Source organism: Astatotilapia calliptera, chromosome 6 (assembly GCF_964374335.1).
Source record: "Astatotilapia calliptera chromosome 6, fAstCal68.1, whole genome shotgun sequence".
Lineage (NCBI taxonomy): Eukaryota > Metazoa > Chordata > Actinopteri > Cichliformes > Cichlidae > Astatotilapia > Astatotilapia calliptera.
The window spans coordinates 19,421,854-19,444,642 of record NC_137427.1 but is presented as its reverse complement, the minus strand read 5'-3'; the positions used below and the strand labels follow the sequence as shown (position 1 = coordinate 19,444,642).

The 22,789-nt window shown below is 38.2% G+C and overlaps 1 long non-coding RNA gene across 1 annotated transcript; it reads left to right on the top strand.

The window, feature by feature from the left end:
• The first annotated feature begins 516 nt into the window (after positions 1-516).
• LOC113023281 (uncharacterized) lies at positions 517-7,856 on the top strand. The gene is made up of 4 exons (XR_013909680.1): positions 517-2,101; positions 5,879-6,022; positions 6,250-6,311; positions 7,442-7,856. It is a non-coding gene; the product is annotated as an uncharacterized LOC113023281 (long non-coding RNA).
• The last annotated feature ends 14,933 nt before the right edge of the window (positions 7,857-22,789 follow it).

Sequence of the window (22,789 nt, the reverse complement as noted above, 5' to 3'; positions counted from 1 at the left end):
CTTGCTATGGGATGACTGATATTGGATGACTTCCTCTTCCTGTTGCTGTGTACAGATGTGCTTTATCTACAGGTTAATCTGATTAACTCATTTAATTACAAAACTTTACTTAAAGGATAAACAGATTTAGTAGAAATGTAACTCATGTTAATACTAATGACAGTGGTTTTATTCATTTTTCTTCAAGGAAATTCAGAAACTAATAAGATTAGAATGTATTTTTGTGAAAGCACTTTCACTTTCAACCTAGCTATGTAGTCTACAAGAAGTTACAACAATATAAGTTGACAGTAAACCCAACGTTAACAACCCCCTGTTCTGTGAAAGTCACAGGAAACCCACAATGATAAACAGTCCCTCACAAGCATGCACAAACCTTCAGGCTGTTGAACCAGTATTAAGTGCAGAATGTGATTTGTTTTATTGTCAGTAGTTTAGAATGTATTTTCAGAAAAAAAAACATATACATATATATATATATATATATATATATATATATATATATATAGCGAGAGAGAGAGAGAGGGAGAATCAGCACAATTCAGAAAATAATAATATTAGGAAGTGTTATTTGTGACAGCACTTTCAAGATTACCTTTTTTGTTTTTCCAAGAAATGATATTTGAAACAAATTGTAATCATTTTCCTTGTGTCCTTAAAGTCAAGGTTGGTCACCATACAGGCTCTGTCTCATGCTGCAGAATGACAGAGGACTGATCATCCAGTGTGGTATTATATAAAAAAAACAATATAATCAACACCAAGTGAACTACAGCATCATCAAGAAACCTCAGCATTACTTTTCATACTGCAGTGTTTTGAAGGGGTTTTTTTATTCGGGCTCCACCCAAGTTATTTACACTGCCCATGGTCCCCTGGTATCTTGCATAGATAATATCAATTATGCGCTGCTCATTATTGCTGCCAAATTTTAACACTGAGATCACCACCTAAAGGGAACCAATAACATAACGATAGATGGTCTGTTTAGAGGAGGATCTTAAATCAAGAAATTTTAATATTAATTTTTGATTCTGTTTGTGTCCTCCATCGTTGTTAATGTGGACATATTTTCTTTATTTATAACCCAACAGAGGGCAACTTCTTCAGATTCCAGTGATATAAAACGTGGTTAAACAATAATTGTGCATGACTAGAAGGTCTAGGTATGTATACATATTTAAAATGCATGTATAAATTGATTTTAATAAAAGCTTTCAATAAAGTGTAATTGATTATTGATTTTTTTTTTTTACAGTGTGTGTGTTTTTTGTTGTTTTTCCTTCTTTTCTTTCTTTTTTTGTTCATTTTTGGAAAATGATCTTTCTGGTTACCATCATAACATCACTTGGTGTTGCACCTATAGAAAACAACCACAAAGAAATGTTCCATTCAGCAGGCCAATCACAACTTACATTTCCTTTAATGGAAAAATGTGCATAGGTCATGACATCTGTTAATAGGAAGTGTTGTTGTCTTCTAACTCCAGGTTATCGTCATTAGACATGGACGGGGTGCATGCATTTCTGGTTGTTCTTTTAGGTAAATCATCTAAATGTTTTTCAATATCCCATTTTAACAATAAACATTTTTCTCATTCTGAATGTTTAAAAATTGTGCATATGTGAACATACTTTAATTTTTGTTTGTTTGTGTCTTCCAGGAGCTTTATCTTCGAGTCAAGATCTGAGAAATGAATCAGTGATAGAGATGAGAGTGAGACCAGGAGAAAACATCACTCTCTACTGTGATTGTAAATCATCAGTTGGAGTATACATAGTGTGGTACAGGAATTGTTCTCATGAGAAGCAGCCTTCCCTGGTATTAAAAACCAGGCTGGATCGGAGATATGGTGCCCCACACTCAGATTATGAGTCTACTTTCTTCCATCTCCTGAATCCATTTCCTGATTTTCATCTGGTAAAGAACAATTTCTCTCAATCTTATGACCTGCTGATCACAAACATCACTGAGACTGATGAAGGCCTTTACTACTGCGGAACTGAAGAGCTCAAGGTTAAGGATGAAGAAAAAATTATCCAAAGATATGTGCGCACATATAGTAATATCACAACAAAGATCCTGCTTCATAAGGATTCTGGTGAGTCTTGCATTATCTGTGCACTGTTTTTTAGCCCTTTGAAAAACTAACCACAGTAAGAAGATATGATCCTACATTATGATGCATTTTAAAATGGACAGTTTGATTGTTTAGTAGATAGTAGGTGAATGATTATGATGATTTGCATGCCACCAGAATAAATTTAAAATGAAACAAGAAAGATGCAATTTTTTTTAATTTTTTGACAAACGGAGTTGTAAATGAAATGCAAATTTTTTATGTTTTCTTTGTGGTGTTTTAACACTTTCCGTCCCTCAGAATGCTTTGCTTGGCCTTAAATAAAGCTGTCTTAAGCTTTTGCCAGTAAGCAAACTGCATTCTAAACTGAAATCAAGTCAATGACGTGGCCGTTACTAAATATTTTATTTATTTATTTATTCATTTTACTTCTTTAAAACAAGCTAGATGCTGTTACAGCACATTCTGGGTTATCCTCTATAATATCAACTACATCTGTAAAAAGCCCTCATCTTTGTGGCTAAAAGATGAGCCTGGTGTCAGAATGTAGGTAAAAATGAGAACATTTATACTGTACAACTTCGTCTGAAGTTTTAAAGCACATATCTTGCAAGGTTATATGATCTTTTGTACTCTAATTTCTACTTTGTTATGATAATTCATAGACAATTAGTTTTACTATTGAAACTATCATATATAGTAATGTTCAATGCTGGCATTAGAGCAATAGAATAAAAAATAAACTTGAGCTTCAGATTTTGAGATTACTTAAAAACTGTTTTTCTTGCAACTTTGGTTGCAATTTTTTAGAGGAGCTAATATGTTTATTTCGAACATAAAAATTTTATATCACTTGCTCCTATATTTAAAAGTTGTATTTTGTGTTGTGATTCACTGTCCACAACCTAAATAGCATTTGGCTTAATCTGAGCTGAAAGCAGTTGAGATTTTGGTGAGGTCTGATGCAAAAATTCACAGAGGGTTCCTGCATTTGTTTGGATTTTCACTCATTCACACAGGGTCAAAATTATATGTACAGGTTCAAATATGTATAGTGGTGGCTGTGACACATTAAAAAATAACACATTACTGTAATCACATTATATTTTCCAGTAACATTTTACTGTACAAATTCAATAATGCAGCACATTACAGTTACAATTATGTTGTCACTTGCGTTACAAAGGTTCATTCATTTGCTGTGCGGCAGAAACCATTTGCACATTGTTAAAATCAGGTGATTTCAGTTCATGTCTGAGAGGAGAAAATTGGTGGAGCAGTACAGCAATACAGCTTTTGAGGAGTGGACATTAATTACATTTTTATTGCACAAAAGGACACAAGCACGATGGTCAAGCGGAAACAGCTTCCAGGACAGAAACAACCACATTATACTGCTAACACAACATTAACTCTTTGCAAGCATCTACATACACAACATGCTAACACAAAGCTAGACAAGAACTGAGAGAAATTTTAAAGCTGAGAACAAACTGACTGATCTTCAACAGGGACAAAAAACAGTGATGAGCATTGAGGCTAATAGTCACCATTTCTACCTGTTCATGTTTCTAAAGTAGAATGACTGTGTCGATCATTTTCAAGTTTCTTTGAGCTGGTTTTAATCTTTGCTTTGTGTTGTCAGGTTAATGTTCCTATCTAAAAACTGAAAGAAATATTGTACCTGTGTCCCCATTAAGATCGAGATTTGTGTTGGTACATGGGGCTGTAGCCTACATTAGCTGGTTATTATCAAACGATGTGTTTCAGGTCATTTTATGGAGTAATGACTAACTTAATGTAACATATGAGTAGTGTAACAAATAATTTTTCCTGGCAAGTAATTATGCAAAGCATAGCATTACTTTTAAGTAAAGTAACAAGTAATGTATTAAAAGGAGGTGCTGAAGGTTCTACAATGTCTTTGAACCAGACAAAGTCAAGGCATATTAATGTCTCATTAGTGATCACAACTGACTACATTTGGTAGTTTCTTTTTGCAAACATATCAATTTGTACAATAATTATAACCATAATAATTTATTTGTTAGCAATCTTTGGATTGACCAATACTCAGAACAATGGGAAACCCCAAGGAACTAAGTGAAGACCTAAGAAAGAGAATTGTATAAGTTGGGAAGGTCTCTTGGAGACCTTTCTAAATGACTGTAGAGTCCAAGATTATCAGTTGAGACAATTATAAATAAGTGCAACTTATTTGGATGTTGCCATTTTGCCAAGGAAGAAGACTCAGACTAACCCTGAAATAGGAGGAATCTGGTTAAGATGTTCAGGGACAATTCAGTGCTCAAACATGCCATGAACTGAAAACTCCTCAAATGCCAGCATCACTGCCCACAGTGAATTGAGTTTTACATTGCCATGGACTGAGAGGGTGTTGACCAGTAAAGAAGTCCCTGCTCCAAAATCGACATCTTCAAGCTCGACTGACATATGCAGCTGCCCACACAGACGAGCCAAATACGTAATGGATAAAAGTCAGACATGAAAAAGACTGAACTATTTGGCTACAATATTGAGAGGTATATTTAGAGGAGTAAAAGACTGGGAAGAGTGAATCTACAATAGGCAAGCAGCTTGGTGTGAAAAAATCAACTGTGGTAGCGGTCATCAGAAAATGGAAGACATACAAGACCACTGATAATCTCCCTCGATCTGGGGCTCCACGCAAGATCTCATCCCGTGGGGTCAAAATGATCATGAGAACGGTGAGCAAAGATCCCAGAACCACACGGGGGGACCTGGTGAATGACCTGCAGAGAGCTGGGACCAAAGTAACAAAGGTCACCATCAGTAACACACTACAACGGCAGGGAATCAAATCCCGCAGTGCCAGACGTGTTCCGCTGCTGAAGCCAGTGCATGTCCAGGCCCGTCTGAAGTTTGCCAGAGAGCACATGGATGATACAGCAGAGGATTGGGAGAATGTCATGTGGTCAGATGAAACCAAAGTAGAACTTTTTGGTATAAACTCAACTCGTCGTGTTTGGAGGAAGAAGAATACTGAGTTGCATCCCAAGAACACCATACCTACTGTGAAGCATGGGGGTGGAAACATCATGCTATGGGGCTGTTTTTCTGCCAAGGGGACAGGACGACTGATCCGTGTTAAGGACAGAATGAATGGGGCCATGTATCGTGAGATTTTGAGCCAAAACCTCCTTCCATCAGTGAGAACTTTGAAGATGAAACGAGGCTGGGTCTTCCAACATGACAATGATCCAAAACACACCGCCCGGGCAACAAAGGAGTGGCTCCGTAAGAAGCATTTGAAAGTCCTGGAGTGGCCTAGCCAGTCTCCAAACCTCAACCCCATAGAAAATCTGTGGCGGGAGTTGAAAGTCTGTGTTGCTCCGTGACAGCCCCAAAACATCACTGCTCTCGAGAAGATCTGCATGGAGGAATGGGCCAAAATACCAGCTACTGTGTGTGCAAACCTGGTAAAGACCTATAGTAAACGTTTGACCTCTGTTATTGCCAACAAAGGTTATGTTACAAAGTATTGAGTTGTATTTTTGTTATTGACCAAATACTTATTTTCCACCCTGATTTACGAATAAATTCTTTACAAATCCTACCATGTGGATTCATGGATTTTTTTTTTCACATTCTGTCTCTCACAGTTGAAGTGTACCTCTGGTGCAAATTACTGACCTCTGTCATCATTTTAGGTGGGGGAACTTGCACAATCGGTGGCTGACTAAATACTTTTTTGCCCCACTGTATGTTATCATCAGTCTACACAATGAGCTAACCTCGATAACTTTTGTTTTTCAGGTTCAAGTGAGAACCGCTGTTTTACAGCTTCAAGTGAGCACCATCATGAAACTTGTTGGATGCTACTTTATTCCTTGTGTCCAGCTTTTGCTGTTATCTCATCACTTCTCTCTTCTCTTTTGATTTATTACTGTCAGAAGACAGGTAAGTCCTCAACGTTTAATTTGTCTACCAAATTATTCTTCATCTCTTTATTTCCGTGCTCATTTTGCCATCATGATTAAATTAAGTTTTTGTCTCTAAAATTGAAATATTTTCACTTTCTCTATAATTCTGCTATTATAATTTTACTATGATTTTTCCTTTAATCTGGTTATAGTTGTTTTCTTTTGGTGTACTGAATTATAATAACACTATGTTAATTTCTATAGCTAAGACACCTCAGGATGATGAGAAAAGATACAGCAAAAGAGTACAGAAAAGATGGAATGAGGTAATTAAGAACTTTCATCAGTCTTTATATGTACTGATATTTAATATTTATAATACCGTATTTTCTGCACTATAAGGCGCACTTAAAATCCTAATTTTCTCAAAAATCGACAGTGCGCCTTATAATCCGGTGCGCCTTATGTATGAATTCTGGATTGTCGGAGCATTACAGCTACCGTAGTCAGGAGCCTAGCGGACTCGGAGTAATCTGGGTCCAAAACTCCGTCCGCTTCAGTTCCCAAAGTCAAACGAACACTGCAGCATCACTGAGAGTTAAAAACTGTCTAAATTATTTCAACTTTAATAAAATAATCAGCATTGCTGCTTTACCAAGTGTAACAATTAAGTTTAACATCCAGGCATCCATGAAAACATAATTTATTAAATTTAACAGAGTTAGAAGTTAGCAGGAAGTTAGCTCGCTAGTTTCAACCTAAACATGATATTGCATGTTCTGACTGAGAGATTTCTGAAAAATTTAAAACATACTGCTCTGCTATCACTTCCAACATAAATGAAGACAGAAAACTAAACAGCAGTGACATTTGTAGGGTTACTGAAGTTGGACTAGCTGATATATAATGATCTGCTATGTGATCGCTAGCGACACAGCTATGTTAGCCTAACAAACACAGTGAAGCTGGAGGATGAACGCTAACTTTTTCCACTCCATAAAAGTTAACATGAGGGTTCCCGATGATGAGGGACAAATGCAATCGCATGTTGGGATGCTGTAAACTGACCAAACTTCAGGAGAACAACTGGAATAATCCATCCACAATACGCGGTTAGTCATTAATATACTCCCAGCAACACTGGAATAGAGCAGCTGCGAGAGGATTCAACATTAATGAATCAATAGTACGGAAGTAGAGGAAGCAAGAAGAATGAGTTGAGTAAAGTTTGACTTATCTGACTGTTTTGTTTCGCTTACTGCGCCTTATAATCCGGTGTGCCTTATGTATGAAAACAGACCGTTCATTGACAGTGCACCTTATGGTGCCTATGGTCCGAAAACTACGGTACTGCTAGCATTTATTTTCTGCTGTTCCTCATTAATGTTTAGCAGTGAATTCATTTTAGCATATTAAATCAATAGATGATGATAATTCTAAATAAATATATCTTTAGGATGAAGAACTGTGTTATGCTGCACTGGAATTCCGCCAGTCGTCACAGAGACCAAAGAAGACGATAGCCCAGAGCTCAGATTTCAGCACTTACTCTGCCATTAATACTGACAGCATGCAATGAACCCATCAGTGCAACAGGCTGTATAATGAATTCTATACTCTTATACTTATATTTTATACTTTTGGTGTTTGTGCTTATTAAAATCATGTTTTGTTCACAACAGTGTTATCACAACGGTATTTATTACATCCCACAGAATTGCTTAGATCTGTGAAAATAAAAATATATTTACTTTGTTTGCCAAGAGGATCATGCTATAGTCTTTAAGTTAGATATGTGAAACAGTTTCGCTTTACTTTTTATGCAAGCAATGTAATACATCTGTAAAGTTTATTAAAAACATTTCACTTGTTTCCATTGTTTGTGATTATTCTTCATTTTTCTTACTGTTGGTCTTGAGAACTACTGTGTATTATTCAGCCAAAAAATAGAATAGAAGATTGGAAAAATGTTGCCTGGTTTGAGTCTCATATCTTAATTTCTGCTGCGAAATTCACGCATCATGTTTAGAATGTTGTGTAACTTTCAGGCTGGTGTAGAGTAAATGTGTAGGGGATGTTTGCTTGGCACATTTTTGGCCCGTTAGTATGAACTCATTTAAACACCACACTCAACCTGAGTATGATGAGTAGATGTCGTCCCATCCAGAACAGTTAAATCCTTCCCCAGGGCGTAGATTTGGTTTTGACATTGGTGGGGACGGATGATTCAACCACCCTGTTTCTTTTTTTCCCCTTTTTGTCTTTGCTTCTTGATAAAAAAGGAGAAATATACTTGCCTACATATGCTATTCTACATGCTTTTAAACCATTTAAAATTACAATTCATAGTTTTACATTTGAATTATATAATGTTAAATTACTATTAAACAAATGACTAAGTATTTTAGAGTTTAGTTTACTTCAGCCATATTTCATATAAATCAGGTATCATACAAACATAAAAATAGCTTCAAATACAGTCATGACAATAAAAGAATATGACTTTAAGGACTTAACAACATTACTTCAGTTATACTACACCAACATCTCTTATACATTAGCACTAAGGGAACACTGAATGACCCGGTGGGTTTTGTCTATAAAACTACTCATCTAAGATTACCCCAAGTAAAAGATCTCTCAGCAAAATTATGCAACATTTTAGGCACTATTGCCCCGATCAAATCAGTGACCTGGGATTTTTTATTCCAAACATGAACTACTGTTACAGCAACAGACATGGACTACTGGTGTCCCACACAACAACTCAATGCCCACTATGTGAAGGGACCACACACATGCCTTCTCCTCTCGTTAACTGAGATAAACTGCTGGCATATTTGTTTTACATCTATACTGTCCGGTCTCTCCTGGTGGACATACAGCAGCATTTCTCATTTGAGTCATTGTTAACCTTAGCCATCTTTTTAGTCTTCTGAGAGCACTGAAGCTTCTTTCAGCCTCAGTACATGCGTTTTATCCTCAGATTAAAATTATTATTATTATGTGCTTGATGTGCCTCACCTTTGGCCCTGGCTCTTCCCCTCTGACTGCACTAGGACATATTGCTACCAGATAAAATAACACATTGATTCATGCCATATGAAAAGTGAGATGTGTCAATTCAGATTCTTTGTCAAACAGACACTAATGAATCAATTTACATCAGCAGCCTAACAATTGTCATGATAAAATAAATACTAGTTAATCTATAGCACCAAATCATCAGTCAGTCACCTGTGACCTTGCCTCTTCACCTCTGTCCGAGCTACAACATGGCAGAGCTGCCTCTGTCACCTGATGAATAACAGTGAGACATTCCAAATACATGCAGTCACACATGTGCTTCAAATACAGTAATGAACCATCAAGTCATCATCCAATTTCACCTGTGATCTTGTATCACCATTGTTGGTTGGAATATTTGCAAAATCATGACTACCTCATGATATTTTGTCTCAAAAATTAACCCTATGAATATGTCAGTACAATTAGGATGAAATTATTGTGTCACCAACATTTGACATTAGACATATAATTTTAACAGCCTCTGTAAACTAATATCCTGGCTTGCTCAAGGCTGCCATTTTCTCTGACATTTTATATCAAAATTAGAAATGCTACTCTGGGAGTGCTGCCTGTTGCTGGGCAGAGAGCAATTCCCGGCACTGGTCATCTTGCAAGTTTCTTCCTTCTACACCCTAACAGTTAGCAGATAACATAGTGAAACATAGTTAAGCAAAGCTAAGGATTTTTTCGCCAGGTCATCCTGACACATAGACATACTTCATCTAAGCATACAAAGGTTATACAAAAATCATACAGTGAAGTTCTAACCACCTACATCTGAATGTGAGGGTTAACTACAATTTTCACATTACATTACCAGCAAAAGTTTCTTGACCAAGTACTAAGTCATGTTTTTGCTTATTTTACTCTGACATGCAAATCAGTTTATGAGTTTTATTTAATGTGGGGTTTTTTTCCTGGGTTTGGGTTGGTATTCAGTCTCTCTCCATTAAAATGAAACTACCATAAGATTTTAAGACTGTTCATTTCTATGTAAATGAACAAAGTTACAAATTCAGCAGGCGATCAAATAATAATCTCCAACACTGTATATCTTTTTAAAACTGGCTTAATGCTATAGTCTTAACAGAGAGGTATTATCAGTTTCTCTTTAAACATTTTCATGTAGCAAGTGTAATATGTCTGTTATTAAAGTATAGTTAATAAAATATTTCACCTATTTTATTGTTTGTGACTATTTTGCACTTTCCTTAGTGATGGTGGCATGGACTATTGTGTCACTGCCTGGCATTTGCATTTGCTGCTCTTACCACACATCTTACCACTGTTTTCCTGTCCTCATACATGTCTTGTACCACATATCACATATATCTCTGCCAGTCCTGACTTCCCTATGTTATGGTATCATTTCACTAGATCCACAAAGACACAATATAAGTCCTTCTGACCTTCACTATACCACCAAGTGTCCTTGTCCTCTTTCCAGAGGATTCGACTTTTGTCAAAGAAGGAAGATACTGCCCCCTCCCCTCCCCCCACCTCCTCCCTCCACTTTTAAACATAGGACACACATGGGACGAGCGACTATTAAAATATAACGGGAAACATAAACACAGAGACGAAACCCAGACTCAAGACATACAACTAGACACAAGGAAAGGGTAACAAATATAGAGACATGACTAAGGACTAACATTACAAGACATGAACCAAGAACTAACTAAACTCAGAAGCACAAGAGAATAATATACAGTATCTCACAAAAGTGAGCCTTCACATTTTTGTAAATATTTTATTACATCTTCTTGTGGGACAACAGCAGGTGCAAATGAAGAACAGGTGTGTTGAATTTGATGTTATTGCTCTCATACTCTCTCACAGTGGTCACTGGAAGTTTAACATGTCACATCATAGGAAAGTATTCTCTGAAGATATGAAAGAAAGAATTGTTACTCTACATAAAGATGGCCTAGGCTATAAAAATATTGCCAAAACCATGAAAATGAGCTACAGCACGGTGGTTAAGACCATACAGCAGTTTAACTGGACAGGTTCCACTCATAACAGGACCAAAGAAGTTGAGTGCATGTGCTCAGCATCATATTCAGAGTTTTTCTTTTGAAAATAGATGTATGAGTGCTGCCAGCATTGCTGCAGAGGTTGAAGGCGTGGAGCGTCAGCCTGTCAGTGCTTAGATCATACGCCTCACGCTGCATCATGTCCCAGAAGAAAGCCTCTTCTAAAGATAATGCACAAGAAAGCCCACAAAAAGTATCCTGAAGAGACTAAGGACATGGATTACTTGTGGTCTGATGAGACCAAGAAAATTTATTTGGTTCAGATGTTATCAAAGGTATGTGGGGGCAACCAGGTGAGGAGTATAAAGCCAAGTGTGTTTTGCCTACAGTGAAGCATGGTGGTGGGATGTCATTACTGTTATGAGATACTGTACATAGAGACTATTTTGAAGCTAAACTATTTTGTAATTTCAAAGAAATAAACAAAACCAAGTCTAGAAAAAATGAAAACAATGAACATACATGTATACAATCCAGCTGATCCCACAAGTGTTTAATCAGGTTAGGGGCAGGACCACAGTCAGCCATCCCATCATCTTCACTCCAAATACTGTATACAGTGGCTTGCAAAAGTATTCGGCCCCCTTGAACTTTCCCACATTTTGTCACATTACAGCCAAACATGAATCAATTTTATTGGAATTCTACGTGAAACACCAATACAAAGTGGTGTACACGTGAGAAGTGGAATGAAAATCATACAGGATTCCAGACATTTTTTACAAATAAATAACTGAAAAGTGGGGTGTGCGTAATTATTCAGCCCCCTGAGTCAATACTTTGTAGAACCACCTTTTGCTGCAATTACAGCTGCCAGTCTTTTAGGGTATGTCTCTACCAGCTTTGCACATCTAGCAACTGACATCCTTGCCCATTCTTCTTTGCAAAACAGCTCCAGCTCAGTCAGATTAGATGGACAGCGTTTGTGAACAGCAGTTTTCAGATCTTGCCACAGTTCGGTCCAATAAGGGATTGCCACGGGTTAGAAAATTTCATCTCAATATCTTCCTTCATTGAGATTGTCATCAGACCACAAGAACTTTCGTCTTTACATCTAGACCATCACATAACATTACACCAATAGAAAACAACCACAGAATACAGTTCCTTTCAACAAGCCAATCACAACTTACGTTTCCTTTAATGGAAAAATATGAGCAGGTCATAAGATCCGAGAGTCAAACCAGTTGTAGCGTCTTTTAACTACAGGTCATCGTCACACATGGACAGACTTCACATAATTCTTGTCCTTCTTCTAGGTAATATTTTGGATGGGTAAACTTTGTTAAACTCTGTTGAACTGAAATTTTGAAGGAATTTGAACTATTAATTCTGTTTTACGATTTACATCAACTTACATACTTGATTAGAAGACTTTTGTCTAAAAGACGTTTGTACTGTGTTTATTTTTCAGGAGGCAATTACATTTCTGGATCAGTGGTGGAGAGGGTGGTGAGATCAGAAGACAATATTACTTTGTACTGTAACTGTAAAACATCAAGTAAGGAATTTCTTGTGTGGTACAGAAACTGCACCCATGAAAATCAACCTTCTCTTGTTCTAAAACTAGAAGAGGATTCATGGAAACCCACCACTGACCAAGCAACTTTGGTGAATTCCCTATCTCGGTTCCACTTTGTAAAGAACCAGTCGTCTGGATCCTATGATCTGCTGATCATAAATATTTCTTATTCTGATGAGGGCCTCTACTACTGTGGAATTGGGACGCTCAAGGTGGAACAGACTTCAGTAATCAATCTCAAATATATTTACAGATACGGCAGCATTACAACAAGGATTCTAATTAGTAAGTACTGTGGTGTGATTTATCATTATTATTATTTTTTTATTAGTAGTAGTAGTGTAATGTGAGGGTTCACTAGATGGTTTGGAATCTCTCTGAATAATTAGGAACAGCAAGATGGAGACGGATAACTTTTTAGCAGCCACTTTACTCTCAGCACACCGCAACAACCCACACTTCCTGTGTGCCGCCCTCATGAATACTTCACTGACCTCTCAGAAGCCAGGAAATCTTAAACTCAGATCAAAACAGGGAAAACAACCAGGTAGATATAACACATACTTATTACTGGTTTGAACATGCATGTCTAAACATTCAAACATGTAAACATGTAAATATCAAAACACGTAACCACCAAATAGCTACATAACTAGCTTTATAACCTTTGTAAACACCTCTTTGTATATCAAATTAGATTTAAGTTTACTTCTACACTTTACAGTAGTATTAGAAAAAGTAGTAGTTTAGTATTAGTTGTAGTTCTTTGTGTTCAGTGGAGAATTATATGTTTGATATATAATTATATTTGATTCTCTTTAAAATAGCCTTTAAAGGATAATGATGTTTAGAAAGACTTATGTAATATGAAAATATTAACAAAAAACACAGCACAGACCTAACTGAAAAATATTTGTGAACAATTTAGATTCGAGTAACCAACACTACTCAACTTCAACTGATTGCCTGACTACACCAGACTGTAGCATGTGTTGGAAACTGCTATTCATCCTGTGTCCAGCATCTGCTGTTTTCTCCTTTTTTGTCTCTCTTCTTGTTCATCACATCTGCCAGAAAAACGGTAACTGCTAAATATAGCACTTTTATTCAATCCATCCTTCAGTTCTTTCAACCACTTTTATAACTGATTCAATCTGTTATCATAACGTTCTCCAAAAACTTCAAATATTTGTAATCATATTAGAAATTGTTGGAAAATAGATGCTATATTTAAGTATTGCATGAATGAATGTGCCTGTATTGGTCACTTGCGGTTTCCAACATTGTGTGTTGTTGGATGTTTTTGTAATGATGTTGTATTTATTTCTGGGATTGAAAGTTGATCAGCAAAAACCTGAAATGAGTGGAAAAGCAAGGAGAAATCAGGTAAATTGCATTAGTATCCAATTTCTGTTATATTTTCAGTTTTTTTTTTTCATAATTAATTCTACAAAACAAAAACTTTCAAAAAAGTTTTTAATGGATTAAAGTCAGTAGCGACTATAGATGCTGACATTTTTACATACAAATTTTATACACACAGCAAATTTATTGTTAGTTTCTAACAATTACTCAACACCATGCAGTGGCGAATCAAAATTATGGTTTGTTTTCTTAATAATAGGCATATATTTCCATCTCTTAGTGCAGCCATTTTTCTATCTTTATTCTTAAGAACGAATACAGGTTTCACCATTTACAGTGCTTATACTTTCTTTATGCACCAATATACAGAATTATGTTTAACAGTGACTTACAGAAAGTCAAATTCATTGCAATCATTAATTAATCCTTAATTAAAATGCACATTCACAGGATGAAGATGTGTTTTATGCTACAGTGAAAACGGGTCAAGCAACACAAAGACCAAAGAAGAAGATAACCTATAGTTCTGAATTCTGTACTTATTCTGCCATCAATACCTCCAAAGTTTAGATATAAAAAGGTCAAAATTGTTTGAGAAATTTTTGTATTGTTCACCACACAAAGTTGAGCAGTGACTAAATTTAAAAGTTTCTCTTCTCAATGAACTTTAAACTGGTTGAGGTTACATTTAAGATGTATACAACAATGGGTTAATGATGTGACATTACCAGAGTTGTTAGCTTTAACACAGGGATTTATAACAGGCCTTTGCTTTTAATCAATTCACTGAATAAATGCTGTAGTAATTCTGTTGCATTCTTGTGTTGATAAGTTACCGTATCAGTATCCCAGTTGCTACAGATACATAAATGCTTAGTACAGACTCCTCCATATCATTAAGTGTATGGAGTAAGGGTGAGAATAATAAATAAATATGTTTTTTTAAGATTAAACATATATGGGGGCACTTCAGAATTTTAACTTAAATTGACCTTCATATTAGAAAATTGACAAAGATAGTTACCCCTTCCCTCTTCGAAGCGTGTCTGGTTTCACAGGTCAGAGCAGACTTCATTTCTAAGTGTAAACACAAAGAATAAAAATAGTACGCATCTTTAGTCCCCAAGTGCTAATTTATAGCTGATGATATGTTACCATTTGGTATCTAAACTTGTGATTACAATATACAATGAATCTTATAGGAATATTGAGAGACCAATAACCCCATTGCCAAATATTAGAGAAATATTAGATTTAATAATTATGTGAACTTTTGAAGTGACTGTGCACACAGTATTTACATTGATCAGCTGAAATATTTACAGTAATTCCAGCCTGTTTCACTTTTTGCCCATCATGTGCCTCAGAAAGAAATCTAACATGTAAAACTGCAGACTGTAGAAGACCTCTGATGGTGCCCTATGGTTTAGACCATGATTTTAATAGGAGATATGTTATAGTCTGTATCATAGGATCTGGTGATGTTGTAATTAATTAAGGTATTTGGAAGAACGGAATCTCAGCAGTGATAGGGATTAGGGAAGGACTAGTCTAGACAGTGGTGGAGATGAAGATTGGCTTGAATGGAGGAGAGTAACAAGGGAGAGGTGGAGATGGAGAGAGATGGGTTGCATGATGGCGTCTGCAACGGAGAATTACAGATGAACAGACAGATTTAAAGTACTTGGGGTGGAGGCTGATTGGCTCGAAGAATGTGGCATGATAGGATTAGACCAGTGATGTCAAAATGAGTTTGAGAGTGTGTGAAAGTGGAAATGATGTAATGCTTAGATTATCTACCAAACACCTGTGAAGCAGACAAAAGTGTGACTACAGAGCTTCCCTATTGAACTTATATATAAGCTTCATTATGAGATGTTTTTGGAAGCAGATGTGCGTACATTTTTTTGTTTGGGTGATTACTAAAAAAGTAATGCATTCCACGTTACATTTTCTTTAAAGTAATGTATTGATTTTTTTAGTAAGGACATATATAGTAATTAGTAAATAGATTTTGAAAACAGTCTTTATTCATATATTCGCTTAAAAATAAAGTCAATGTTAGTTATTACTTTTTCCCTTTTTATAATGTTTGCTTCTACATGATATTAAAGTTTTTGTGGTAGTTAAGATGTTCTCATGTAAATTGATTTCTTTTTTTTCAATTATTTCAAATGATTTTTAGCATTTTAAAGTCAGGTTAAACTTTGGTTAAACAATAGTATCTATATTATAAAACCTTCTGTGATTTTTCTGTGTTTGATTATTATAGGAATTACAGTGTTTATTATTTGAAGCAGCAGTTGTTTTCTTGTCACAGTTTTTCAAAAGATTGTGGGGGTGGGGGGGGGGGTGATCATACTACAGGTCTATATACAATATCCTTTGTAAAATATATAGCTTTTGTCTTTAATTGTTGATTTGTATCATTGTTTTCCAAAGTATTTTGTAAACTCTGAATAACAGTTTTCATCTGAGTTTTGGAAATGTTTCCATTTTCTGGATTTCAATTTAGCAGCTGTCTTATCTGAAAATAATGTAATAATCAATTCACTAATAATCAAATAAAATGTCAGTTAAAATATTTGGAATTTTTTCTTCTTGCATCCTGACTGTAACAAACTTGCATCGTGTAGTAACTGTCTTAACAGTTAACCAAGTTAATGTGGGGTGGAAGATATGATAGATCCCTACTGTCACAAGTAAATGTGTCTGCCATAAATTTTACTAAGTGCAGAAGCTCAATTAAAGTTTCAGCTTTAATATCAAAAATCCTTGAAAGAGTAGTTGTCAAACAGCTAACAGATCATCTGCAGAGGAATGGTTTATTTGAAGAGTTTCAGTCAGGTTTCAGAGCTCATCACAGCACAGAAACAGCTTTAGTGAAGGTTACAAATTATCGTCTTATGGCCTCTGACAGTGGACTCATCTCTGTGCTTGTCCTGCTAGACCTTAGTGCAGCATTCGATACTGTTGACCATAATATCCTATTAGAGCGATTAGAACATGCTGTAGGTATTACAGGTACTGCACTGCAGTGGTTTGTATCATATCTATCTAATAGACTCCAATTTGTGCATGTAAATGGAGAGTCCTCTTCACACACTGAGGTTAATTATGGAGTTCCACAGGGTTCAGTGCTAGGACCAATTCTGTTTACATTATACATGCTTCCGTAGGCAGCATCATTACAAGATATAGCATACATTTTCACTGCTATGCTGATGACACCCAGCTCTATCTGTCCATGAAGCCAGATAACACACACCAATTAGTTAATCTCAGGGCTGGACTGGGACAAAAAATCGGCCCGGGCATTTTGACTAGAGACCGGCCCACCAGGATAAAGATTGAAAATGTGACGTCATTCAGGGGTAAAACCGCAAAGGATTCTGGGAACTTGTGGCAAGAGGTACTAGCGATAAAAAGAAACCCAAAAAATGCCAAGAAGCTGTTGTATTATTAACTGCAATAGCTGGTCGCATGACAGCCACGGGAAGCCGACGGGTAAAGAGATCGTTTTTTTTTTATCGGATTACGTCGCTGAAGAGAAATTTTTTAAGCCATGTTTCCGAAGTAAGAGCCGACGGATGGTCTGGATATACCAAATATAACGTCTCAGAACACTCCAGCTCACATGTTAGTCTGCTCCAAGCATTCCCACAAAGGTCAGAGTTTTGTTGTAGTTAATGCGTCATTTTTCTTAACATAATTGGGGTGGCTGTAGCTCAGGTGGCAGAGCAGGTCAGCCACTAATCAGAAGGTCGGTGGTTCGATCCCAGGCTGCATCCTGGCTGCATGTCAAATATCCTTGGGCAAGATACTAACCCCATGTTTGCCTACTGGTGGTGGTCAGAGGGCCTGGTGGCGCCTGTGTCCGGCAGCCTCGCCTCTGTCAGTGCGCCCCAGGGCAGCTGTGGCTACAATGTAGCTTGCCATTGCCAGTGTGTGAATGTGTGTGTGAATGGGTGAATGACTGAATGTAGTGTAAAGCGCTTTGGGGTCCTATGGACTAGAAAAGCGCTATACAAATGCAGGCCATTTACCATTTAATTGGTGATATAGGTTACAAGCAAGTCTGGCGCTGAACAGAAATTGTCGCGCTATGCTCCTTTATTTATTGTGCATAAATAGTAAATTATCCTGACACAATATTGCGTTTCGCTTCTGTTATTATGGTACATTGACAAAAACATATACTTTTATTCACAGGATAAAACAGTTTTTTTGTATCACTAATTGCCCAGTGCGATTACAGCATACAATATTATTGTCACTGCTACATTTCTGTGATGCTACCAGAAATTATTTCCACTACTACTTAATTACCGTTGAGCTCAAAGGTCCTATTAATAAACGGTTAACGAATGTGTATTTATGAGGACGATTTGTGAGACTGGTAAACTTATGATACGTACGATGGTCTTTCGTTCCACACGGTGCATTTCAAGGTCCTGCACCCATCTGTCGGTAAACTGTACCTGGGCTTGTTGCAGTGATCTGAAGTTACTAAACTTCACGAGTGTATGCACTCACTCCAAGAACCTTATAATTATAAATTTGAGCGTGGTGAAAGTTGAGCAGCACGCTGACGTCTTTTGTCCACTCTGGGTGCTCCTAAGGGTCTGACCCTTTCACTCCTTTGATTTTTTCCTCGTATTTTTCTTTGTCTTTTCGTCGAGTCTGTCTTTGTATGGACCGGCATTGTTCTCCTTTTGTTTTGTACATTCCTTTTTTGTGCGGCAAAGAAAAAACAAGAAGGTATTGGAACCGGAGAATGAACGTTTTGCGGTGCTGCAAACGCTTGCATTTGATGCGGTACTTGGATTGTTTTGCCACGAGTTCCCGGCATGCAATGCGCGAAAATCACGTGATTGCTAAACAAGGGGGAGGGTGCATCCAGCCTCCTCGGCTGTAATTGGTCCAGCCCAGAGTCGATCATGACCAATTGGCCAATCCAACACCTTTCATTATATATACCCTTCCTAAAAAAAAAAAAATCCATCGGCCCATAAAAACAAAAAATCGCCAGCGGCCCACCGGGCAAATGCCCGGTATGCCCGATGGCCAGTCCAGCTATGGTTAATCTGCATGAATGTCTTAAAGACATAAAGACCTGGATGGCCGCTAACTTTCTGCTTCTTAATTCAGATAAAACTGAGGTTATTGTACTCGGCCCTGAAAATCTTAGAAATATGGTATCTAGCCAGATTCGTACTCTGGATGGCATTACCTTGGCCTCCAGTAACGCTGTGAGGAACCTTGGAGTCATTTTTGACCAGGACATGTCCTTCAACGCACATATTAAACAAATATGTAAGACTGCTTTCTTCCATTTGCGCAACATCTCTAAAATTAGAAATATCCTGTCTCAGAGTGACGCTGAAAAACTAGTTCATGCATTTATTACTTCCAGGCTGGACTACTGTAATTCATTATTATCAGGATGTCCAAAAAACTCACTGAAAAGCCTTCAGCTAATCCAAAATGCTGCAGCAAGAGTACTGACAGGGACTAGAAAGAGAGAGCATATTTCTCCTGTTTTGGCTTCATCACCCACCGGGAACGAGTCCGACTTATTGCGAACCAAGCTCTTGCAACGGTTGTATAGGGATCGAATGGCCCGTAGCAATGGGCCAGACTCCCCATACTCCCGCAGCACCTCCCACAGGACACCCTGAGGGACACGGTCGAATGCCTTCTCCAAGTCCACAAAACACATGTAGACTGGTTGAGCAAACTGGTTGGGAGTGTGATCCCCCTGTAGTTGTTACACACCCTCCAGTCCCCCTTCTTAAAGATGGGGACCACCACCCCAGTCTGCCAGTCCAGGGGTACTGCCCCTGATCTCCACGCAACATTGTAGAGGCGTGTCAACCAGGACAGCCCTACAATGTCCAGAGCCTTCAGGAACTCGGGGCGGACCTCATCCACACCAGAGGTTCTGCCACCAAGGAGTTGTTTAACTGCCTCAGTGACCTCGCCCCTGGAAATTGGCGGGTCATCCCCCTCATCCCCAGACTCTGCTTCCTCCTCGAAAGACATGTCAGTGGGATTAAGGAGGTCCTCAAAGTATTCCTTCCACCGCCCGACAGTTTTCTCAGTCGAAATTAGCAGCGCTCCGCCAGCACTATACACAGTGCAGGAAGAGCACTGCTTTCCCCTCCTGAGACGCCTAACGGTTTGCCAGAATCTCTTCAAGGCAGTCCAAAAGTCTTTTTCTATGGCCTCTCCAAATTCCTCCCACACCCGAGTTTTTGCTTCAGCCACTGCCCGAGCCGCATTCCGCTTGGCCTGTCATTACCTGTCAGCTACCTCCAAAGTCCCACAGGCTAACCAAGCCCAATAGGACTCCTTCTGCAGCCTGGTGGTGTTCAGAACATATGGTCGCAAGTCTGGTGATACGATTACAAAATCGATCATTGACCTCCAGCCTAGAGCGTCCTGGTGCCACATTCAAACAAGGTGTTCGTTATGGCCAAACTGTGATTTGCACAGAAGTCCAATAACCAATCAGTACTCTGAACTGCCACTCGGCGCATGAGCGCAGATGACAGTCAGGACACCCTGGGTCGGGGAACGCAGGGCGCAGGGAACAAACCCTCTCATCCACCTGGAAGAACCTCAATGTACTGGCAGCAACCCGAGGGGATATTAGAATACCCACCCCAGCCCGCTGCCTCTCACCAGGAGTAACTCCAGACTGAGACAGATTCCAGCCCCTCTCCAGGAGACTGGTTCCAGAGCCCAAGCCATGCGTAGAGGTGAGCCTGACTATATCTAGCCGGTACCTCACAACCTCACGCACTAACTCAGGCTCCTTCCCCACCAGAGAGGTGACATTCCATGTCCCAATTGCCAGTCTTTGTAGCTGGGGAGTCCTCCAGGGCCTCCGCTTCTGGCCGCCGCCCGGCACACAATCCACCTGACCCCTACGGCGCCTCCTGCAGGTGGTGGGCCTGTGGGAGGATGGGCCCATGTCCCCTTTTCGGGCTGTGCCCGGCCAGGCCCCTTGGACTAAGCCCGGCCACCAGACGCTCGCCCTCGGGCACCCTCCCCGGGCCTGGCTCCAGGGCGGGGCCCCGGTAACCCTGCCACCCTGTCCAGGGCAGAGTAAACTGTTCCCTCAATGTTTTTCTCATAAGGGTCTCCTGAATCACTCTTCATCTGGTCCCTCACCCAGGACCAATGTAGTTTTTTTTTTTACTTATAGGCCTTATAAGCCTATACTGGTGTTTTTAAAAGTCATGTTTGACTTCATGGTTTTCTGAATAGTTTCTGGGATACTCAGAACTCAAATTGCACTACTTTACATAGTTTATTTTGATGCACATGCTGTTTTCTTTGCAAATTTGCATTATAGAATTTATTTAGTTTTTTCTGCTGTATATAAAAATTGGTGTATCTCAAAAATAAAATTATGACGTCACTCAAAATAAATTTGTTGTTGTAAACTCTTTTTTGCAACTTTTTTATATTTAAAGTTTTGAGGGATAAACCTCTGAAATGTCTCTAAGTAGAAATATATGTAAAAAAAACAAAAACGATTTTCAATTTTTTGTAGTTTATTGCGCTTTTTTGCAATTTATGTAGTTACTATAGACTTAATGCATACATATTATTAAAATTTGGGCTATAACAGTTGTATTGATGTATAGCGACTTGAAATGCTCTGGCGGACTTGGTTCTATGCTAGGTCTTAAAGGGATTAATGGTAAATGGACTGATTCTTATATAGCGCTTTTTTACTCTCCCTGAGTATTCAAAGCACTTAATACAACACACCAATTTATTATCTTAATCTCCAGTCATAGAGGCCTGGGGTCCATTTATTGAATCCCAACTGGTTGCTGAGTAGTTGCTAGCTGATCTAAAACCAAAAACCTCCTTACTTTGGTTGCTTGTAGGTTGCTGTGAAAGATGCCCTCTTTATGGGAAAAGAAATCCCCAAGTGGTGGTGAAACTGATAAGAGTGGACCACAAAATGGAAACCTAAATGTTCTCCATTTCCTTTCATTTTCCTTTTCACAGTTACCACTACTTAATGAATAGTTGGTAAATGTTTGCAAGTCTGCATCTTCCATGCAAAGTACAAAGGTTTGCGGCAATTTGCGTGTAAGTAAAGCAATCACGAAGAAGTCTCTGGAGAAACACCTCTTTGTGACTGATTTCACCTAGCAACAGTCAGCACCCACTCATCGACCAGATGGGGGAATACACATTTCACCTGACAGATTTCATGGCCGGTGTGACTAAGGCCTTCACTGTCTAATCAGCCTGATCAATGTGTTTGATGCAAAGGCATTAGAGTGCAGGGGGAAAAAAGACAAAATGTTAGCAAAGAGAAGGCTTTATACAGAACGTTGAGATCATGGAGAGGCAATCATCATCTCCTGCCATGAACAGAACAACCAAAATCAGCACAGATGCAAATGCTCCTTGTTAGAAGAGTTTCTGTTTGCTTTTGTCTTTTATGGTGGATTACATCTGTATGGTTTTCTACATACTTTAAGCAATTCAAACAAAATTATATAATACTTGTGCTTAACTCAACGGTCTTTTATATATCCTAACATGCATGTCTGTAATGGTTTTGAGCAAAGCAGAAAAATTATTTTATGCAAGGCTCGGAAAATTATATTTGAAGTGCACTTTCTGTACTATCTGTCAAAATTATCTTTTGCATTCATTCCAAAAACATCACTTGTTATTGCACCAATAGAAAACAACCACAAAGAAAATGTTCCATTCAGTCGACCAATCATAACTTCCACTTCCTTTAATGGAAAAATCTGCTTGGGTCGTTGCA